Genomic DNA, 8,307 nt, shown 5'->3' with positions numbered 1-8,307 from the left:
AAAGTGGTAGAGGAGGGGTGCCTCATATCCATTAGAAAGTACTTGGATGAGTTCTTGGCACACCATAACATTCAATGCTATGGGCCGAGTGCTGGCAAGTGGGATTAGGTGTGCAGGCCAGGGCATTTCGTGCATCGGCCTCTTCTGCACTGTCGTATTCTGTGATTCTGTAATACATGGCCTTACTTCCCAAACTTAAAAAGTTATTTGTACAGACATAATGTATTTTGTGTGGGCGTCAGTCTAAACTACTGAAAATTGATTCACAGTTAATTGTCACAGTTTGTTTTCCCCGCATAGAATTGTTGATATGCTTCTCCTGATTTTTTTGTGAATGTTGAATATATCGTGACTTTTCGAACCCTTGTCAGAAACATAGTGTGATTTCTATCTATGTATTGTCTGATGTTGTTGTTGCTGTTCTTGTTTTTAATACTGTGAATGTGTTTTTCACTGTCTGGCAATAAATAAATGACTCATGATCGAATTGAATGGTGGAACAGAGTCAATGTGCCATGTGGTCAATGTCTGTTCTTAATTGCTGTGTTCTTGTTACTGGAAGAGACGGATCCATGGATTCTGAGGGAAATAAGGGTGGAAATTGCAGAGGCAATGGGTAAATGTTTTCTAACCCAGCTCGTTATATGAATGGTGCCGGAGGACTGGAGAATTGCAAATGGTAGACACACCTCTTCAGAAATGGTTGTAAGAATCAGTCCAATCATTTCAACATCAGCAATGTGGAATATTCTCGAAATAATAACTGGAGATAAAATTAACACTCACTTGTACTAATGTGCATGAACGACGGAAAACCCCTATGTAATTACGAAAGTTGAATCGTATTTAATCAACTTGCTCGAGATTTTCATGAGGGTAATGGAAAAGGCGAGGGTTCAAATTCCAGGCATTACATTGTTTGGCAGAGGCAGCGGCATCGTGGACAAGTAATCCAGAGGTCCTGGGCGATGGGGACCTGGGTTCAAAAGGGCAGAAGGTGAAATTTTAATTGAAGACAAATCTGGAATTAGTTCTCGATCGTCACAAAACCCCATGTGGTTTACTAATGTCCTTTCAGGAAGGAAATCTGCTGGGCAGGAGTGTATTTGAATCAGCAAGTCGAGAGGTAACAAAAGCAAGGATGAGGCGTTCAGGTACAGGTGAGTTCAGGCATTATCAACATGTGAAGTTACACAGCTGGAAATAGGTGATCTTGGTGCAGGAACAGATATGTGGTCAGAATCTCATTTGCAGGTGTAATGATGTGCCAAAGTTATGTGAGTTTGTTTCAGCCTCAGACAGTAACCAGGGAGAGTGATGGAGTCATTGACTGGGAATGGAATTTGTGTTGGGAACTTTGGTCTTCCAGATATTTAATGGGGAATTATCTGCTTATCGGATTTCGGATAAGCAGTCTAATAATTTAAGAAGAGGGATTGGTTCTGAAAGGTGATGGTGAGCTAGAATTGGGCGTTATCAGCATACATGTGAAAACTAGCACTGTCCTTCAGATAATGTCACACAAAAGGAAAACTTCTGCTCAAAACGGATCATATTTACAAACCGGGAACACATTTACAGATCAGGGAAGAATTTGTCAGATCCACAGTGAAGATATGTCAACGACAGAGTCACAGTTCCAAACAGAGAGAACAGTTACACAGCAGAGAGCACACTTACACAACAGGAAATGCATTTCAAAACAGGGCCTATCTTTGTGTAACAGAAAGTCCCTTTTCATACATAATCAGTGTTTCCATCTCAGTATCTTGCTGGTTTGCTCGAAGCTTTTCTGTCTCTCATTGTGTGTGTGTCCTCATAGGCTTTTACTGCTGTTCTGTCTGTCTTTCTCTGTCTGTTACATTCGGGGTGATGTTATGTGTTATTATTCAGCCAGGGTGAGCTTCCCAACACGTGGGCCTTGTTTGAAATAAAAAGAGGCAGTGAATAGTTTCCTGGCTCGCGGGCAGCAGTAACAAGCAGGGAGATGTTCGCTTCCGAAGCAGACTGGCGCAGTGGATCCGTGCTGGGCCCATAACCCAAAGGTCGAGGGATCAAAACCATCCTCTGCTATCACGTGCTCACTACATCAAGTGGAAATATTTTGCTGCTGCCCAAAGGCAAATCAGGGTTTTCTCTGCAGTTCATTTGCTTCATCTCCTTGATTTTCATCAACGAGTAGCACAGCGTATTTGTCTCAGTTGGCTGGACAGTTTATTCAGCCAGCAGCGCAGGATCAATTCCCGTATCAGTTGAGATTGTTCATGAAGGCCCTGCCGTCTCGGCCTTGCTCCTCGCCTGAGATGTGAATCCTCTGGTTAAATCACCACCAGTCAGCTCTTCCCATTGATGCCTCCCAGAAACGACTGCGGACCTTGCTTTTATTTTACAAGCAATGGACGAATCATATCTCTGACACATTGTTCAAATATAAAAGTGCGCAAAAATGTAAACTGAGCATGCGAACCGGATCATCCCTAAAATTTCATTTCTATCACAGCTGTATCATTTCAGGAACAATGGGAAACAACCAAAATCCAAAGACCAACACAGAAAAGCTCCGTGATTCGAACACGCAGCTCTCTACTTTGAAGTCAGATGCTCTCCCGTTGCGCCACAAACTCACAGCACTTGCCACTTTTTACATCAGGGTCATGTTCGGTGAATTCAAAACCAAACAGGGACAAGGGAGGTGAACTGTCCCTCTCTTTACTTTCTCTGGATTTACATCAAATGGAAAAGTAACAGCGAATCAAAATTAACGAGAATGCAGAAAGGCAACATTTTCCTGTGGGAGAAATGTGTTATTTGTTCCGGATGTTAAAACACAACAGGTGTTTTGGGGAGCGACTATTGCATGACGAGGTGGCCGAGTGGTTAAGGCGATGCAATGCTAATCCATTGTACTCTGCACGCGTGGGTTCGAATCCCATCCTCGTCGGTGGTGCATTTGTTCTGTACGCTTATTGCCGGTGAACTGATGATTCGTTCAGTATTTTGAGTTTCACGGAACGAAGATGAAGTTTGGGGACACAGGCTTGACGGGTGAATAGTCCAGAACAATTCCACATTCCCATTTTGCTAATCCAATGAGAAACTCGATTCAAATTAGGACACCAGTTTTGGAGAGGAGTTTGCCACCAGATTAACATGTGGTTTCAGAAGATCCAAAGCAGACGCCAGCTTCATTTGCGGCCCGAATGGCAGATTTTTTCTTTCCAGAATAGGCAGCTCAGCCATGAAAATTAGTGCCGTTTTAGCGGGATTGGCCATGCTAAATAGTCCCTCAGTGTCAGGGGGATTAGCACGGTAAATATGTGGGGTTACGAAGATACAGGATGGGTGGGATTGTTGTCGGTGCAGGGCCGAGGGAACAAATGTTTTACTTCTGCGCTGTGTGCATTCTCATGAAGTTCCAGGCGGTCGTTTCACTTCTCTGAGAGCATTGATACACCAGTTCCCGATTTCTTCAAACTTTCCCTAAAAAGCCGACTTCGATGAGATTCTAACCCACAACTTTTGAATGTCTCACCAGACAACATTCTCTCTTCCACCTTCTTCCATCGGGAAAAAGGTACATCAGTCTGGGGTCACCTACCAATCGACTCAAGAACAGCTTCTGCCCTGCTGCCATCAGACCTCTGAATGGACCTCCCTTGCATTAGGTTGATCTTTCTCGACACCCGAGCTATGATTGTAACACTACATTCTGCAGTCTCTTCTTTCCTTCTCCATGAACGGTATGCTTTGTCTCTCCAGTGCATAAGAAAAAATACTTTTTCACTGTATTATCACATGTGACAATAACAAGTTAAATCAAATTAAATAAAACAATGATGAGAAGTCCTACATGCCATCATTTGCCCCACAGATCCGCAGCTGCAGCGCTCATACTGCAACAAAGAGTGTTCAGAGCACAAAGTGCAGCTTGCTGAAATAATAGGCCAATTCCAGTTGGTTCCAGTTCAACATTTTAGCAAACGCGCAAATAAACACGACACGTCGCGATCGGGAAAGGGTATCGTGGGGGGAAAAAATACAAGAATTAAAGTGCATCAGACGCGACTGCCGTCAAACTGAACAGAACCAGACATCCATTATGCAAATACTCCCAGTGCCACAAGAGAAGCCCTTTCTCCAAATAAGTGTTTGTATCGTTTCATTTGTTGCTCTTTCACTGACAGATAACAGTAAATCACAACCACAACAACCAGTAACAGCCAGTTAAATGATCATCCCAGACTCGCTGATAATGGAGTTTCTTACAGTGACAGACAGTTTCTGACCATCCTCAGATTGGACCTGGAGGAAACCAGATTCACTGTCAGAGCTGAACGTTCTTACAGAGTGGGTGGCAGAACCAGGTGAGCGATGGTGGTGGAGTGGTGACTGTGCGAGCATTTGATCTAGGGTCAGTTCCTGGCCATCACAGTTCTGATTTCTTTCATTAGTTATCGCAGGCCATAACAGTGCGCACCCTTAAAATGAAATCCTCACCATCACGATCTTTCTAACGGAAAATTCAGCTTCAAGTTACTTTGAGTGAAAATTTTGTTCAATAAAAGAACAGGCCTCAAAATTGATCAATGAATTCCCGGTATGAAACAACAGTAAAAATGTGGTTAAAACGAGACAAGCCAATTTCAGTTGACTACGGGCACACTGGTGCCTGATGAAATCAGCATTTAAGGTAGTTCCGTAATTATAACTAATGCAAATAACGATTGCTTGAGCAGCACGAGCGGCGGTGGGATAGTGGCGGAAATAGCTACATTTCAAGCAGGTGGTAGGGGTTCAATTCCCTGCCATCACATTGATAATATATTTGGAACCTTATCGGCGGCCTCTTGCATTTTAAAACGAATGAACAAAAACAGGGCGAACGCAAGATTCGACAGTAATAGAGATACTTTTTCATTTTTTCTTCGGACGTAATTAGTTTTCACTGAAAAATTATTTAAGTAGAAGAAAACAAGTCTCTGACCTAATAAATGAATTCAGAGACAAAGATACAAAGTAAAAGTTGAGGAACAAATTTCAGCTCACACACTGTGCTCTGTCCAATCCTGGTACTGATGAAGTTAATATATGCACGTGACTGAGGTGGTTACATTATTGCGACAAGTAGCTGCGATGGCCGAGTGGCTAAGGCGTTGGATTCGAAATCCAATGGGGTTTCCCCGCGCAGGTTCGAACCCTACTCGCAGCGATTATGGTTGGAAATGTTTGCTTCAGGCACGGACGAAGTCGCCAACTTGCCCTTTTAAGCATGTGGATCTCCATCATGCTTTCAGCTGCATGGCTCTGGGCCGGGTGTCGGAAGCTGAGCTTGGAAAGAAGACACCTGGGTGTCCTCGGGATGGCATAGACGTGATGGGCCGAATGGGTTCCTTCTGTGCTGGTACTTTTCTCTGGTTCTTTCTGCCGTTCCATGAGGAAAATCATAACGTGAGCAGAATGAAAAAAAATCAGCATCAGGTGCACAACGACAAAACAATGTCTCACGTCAGAGGAAGATTCCTATGTAAAGACACACAGAGCATAAGAAGTACATTTAATCAGAATGAATTGAATGAATGAGAATATCAAAATGCTGCTCAGATGATATGCCATCGTGTTCATTCAAACACATTGCTACAAGCTGGTCATTACTGGGCGTTATGTTTTCCTGGCTAAACCGGATTGGGAATGGAAGGAACAGGTTCACATCTGCACATTGTCAGGTCAAACTGTGTCTCAGATTGATAGCTCCCAGGACAGGTTTCCCTCTCCTCTCGCTCTGTGCTGTGGATTCTCGAGGATTAGTTGGGGTTTCCCAGCTCAGTAACTGTTCAAGCCTCTGAGGCCGCCGATGCTCACGGTGTCTGTTCCTCAGATTCAAGGGGCTGCAGCCAATCAGAGTTGTTCCGGGGATAACCCAGAACTGGTTGAAATGATGATATTGTTCACGAACTGAATTCTATTTGATCAAATGAAGATACAGATTGTGTGTACTCAGTCACTAAACAATATCCCGTCTTCATATCAAGTGGATTAGATGGGGTAGAGGGATAGAAAGAGACAGAGTGAGTTAGGGCAGTGAGACACAGACGGCCAGATAATGTCTCAGTGGCAGAATTCCTTGTAAATTCCGGCTTTATCAAGAAAGATTCTCCTGGAGAAACAGAAGCTGCAGTCTCAGCTCTTACTGATATTATAGCAGAGATACATTATTAATCCCACACTCAGGAACAGTGCTGCATTTTGACAGCAAAGATGGGGAGAGGCAATAGAAACTGAATGGTCCAGTTCTAAACAGTGCGCTGGCCCAGATGGGCCTCAGGTGCAGAGAGATCTTTGAAGATGAGAGGAAATTTTAAAAGAGTCGCGAGGAAAATGGAAGGGATTCTTGGTTTCATAAGTGAATACACTTTGTATGCATAGAATATCTGCATTGCAGAAGGAAGGCCCATCGAGTCTGCACCGACTCTCTGAAACAGCATCTTTCACGCAATTTTACCATGGCTAATCCCCCGAACCTCCACATCCTGGGACACTAAGGGGCAATTTTGCATAGCCCATGCACCAAACCAGCACGTCTTTGGACTGTGGGAGGAAACTGGAACACCCAGAGGAAACCCGCACAGACACAAGGAGAACGTGAAAACTCCACACAGACAGGCACCCAAGGCCCGAATTAAACATGTGCAGCATTGCTAACTGCTGTGCCACTTTGCCACTCTCTTTAATACATCAAAGCAGGGAAGATATGCTTCATTTTTACACCTTGTGTAACATTAATTGCTGGGAGCGGGATTCGGGGACAGGTATTGGGGATTTGAGGTAACATGTGCGGGCACGCGATAGCTGATATGTTCTCTACTTTTCGACTGGAATCTTGAATTTAATGCAACAGTTGCCGTGAAATCTAACTTTGAGGCTCAGCAGGGGGATTAGGGGGACTATGAAATTGAAAAATCGTTTTATTTTACTCAAGAGAGACTCGGAGATCCCATGATCAGAACAGACACACTGACACAATTAGAATAGCCTGACTCGCCCGCCCCGTTCATACACACTCTCTTACACAATATTCCCACCTACACATTCACAGGACAAAACCTTCACCAAATGTAATGTCCCAGACGGAATTTCTCCTCCTTTTAGACTTTGCTCCGGATTCCAGGAGGTTAGTTATAGTTCTTTACCTCAGTAACTGTTCTTCACCTCAGTAACATTCTGAGGCCCGCTTCCCGCAGATTGCCTTTGAATTCATTCATGGAATGTGGGCGTCGCTGTCTGGGTCAGCATTTATTGCCGATCCATAATTGCCCTTGGGAAGGTGGTGGTGAGTTGCCTTCTGGAACCGCTGGAGTCCATGTAGTGCAGGACCACATCTGTTGACCAGATTCCGCGGCAAGAGCCAATCATATCTGGGTTTTTTTTTAGTTATTATAGTGATTACAGATGCCATTGCGTTTCTTTCGGGTGAAAATACAAATTATCTGCTCTCGGAATCTCTGGATTTCCTGTTTTATTTGTTTCTCCTGCACTGATAGATAACAGTAAATCACACCCTCAACAACCAATGACAGCCAGTTAAATAATCATCCCACACTCGCCGATAACGGAGTTTCTGACAGTGACAGACAGGTTCTGACCACCCTCCGATTGGACCTGGAGTAAACCAGATTCACTGTCAGAGCAGAACTTTCTGCAAATTAACAGATACAGTGAAAAAAAACACAGAAACGTAACATCGCAGCTGGAGGAGGCCATTCGGCCCTTCGATCCTGCTCCGCCTTTCATTCTGATCATGGTTGATCATCCAACTCAATCGCCTATTCCCACATTGTACCCAGATATCCTTTGCTCCAGTTTGCCTCAAGTGCGATATCTAACTGCTTTGAAAACATTCAATATTTTGGCCTCAGAAATATTGTCATCATCCGTGTGTGTCCAAGGTAAAATCCAGTTCAAAGTTGCTGTCAGTGGAAACTTTGTTTAAATCAAAGAACATGCCTCAAAGCTAATCAATGAATTCTCAGTCTGAAGCAATATTAAACAGATGGCAGCCGTCCTGAAAAACGAGACAAGCCAAGCTGAGATTATAAACTGTGCAATGGACACACCTGGAGCTTGATGAAATCAGCAACTAAGGTAGTTCTGTCATTATAACTAATGAAAATAAGGGTTGTTTAAGCAAAGTGAGTGATGGTGGTACAGTGTTAATTCTGGCTGCTTTTTCTAAAGAGTTGACCCGGGTTCGCTTCCCGACCATCGATTTAGTAATGCATTTAGAACCTACTTCGCGGTATCTTGTCTTTT

General features: G+C 43.7%; 2 non-coding genes across 2 annotated transcripts; both read left to right on the top strand.

Annotated features, from left to right (window-relative positions):
* Nucleotides 1-2,859: 2,859 nt before the first annotated feature.
* On the top strand, nucleotides 2,860-2,941 carry trnas-gcu (transfer RNA serine (anticodon GCU)). Its single transcript has one exon. It is a non-coding gene; the product is annotated as a tRNA-Ser (tRNA).
* Nucleotides 2,942-5,127: 2,186 nt separating this feature from the next.
* trnas-cga (transfer RNA serine (anticodon CGA)) lies at nucleotides 5,128-5,209 on the top strand. The gene has a single exon. It is a non-coding gene; the product is annotated as a tRNA-Ser (tRNA).
* The last annotated feature ends 3,098 nt before the right edge of the window (nucleotides 5,210-8,307 follow it).

Source organism: Mustelus asterias, unplaced genomic scaffold, assembly GCF_964213995.1.
Source record: "Mustelus asterias unplaced genomic scaffold, sMusAst1.hap1.1 HAP1_SCAFFOLD_74, whole genome shotgun sequence".
In the NCBI taxonomy this organism is placed as follows: Eukaryota; Metazoa; Chordata; class Chondrichthyes; order Carcharhiniformes; family Triakidae; genus Mustelus; species Mustelus asterias.
The sequence above is the reverse complement of the archived record's forward strand: the minus strand, read 5'-3'. Positions and strand labels throughout refer to the sequence as shown.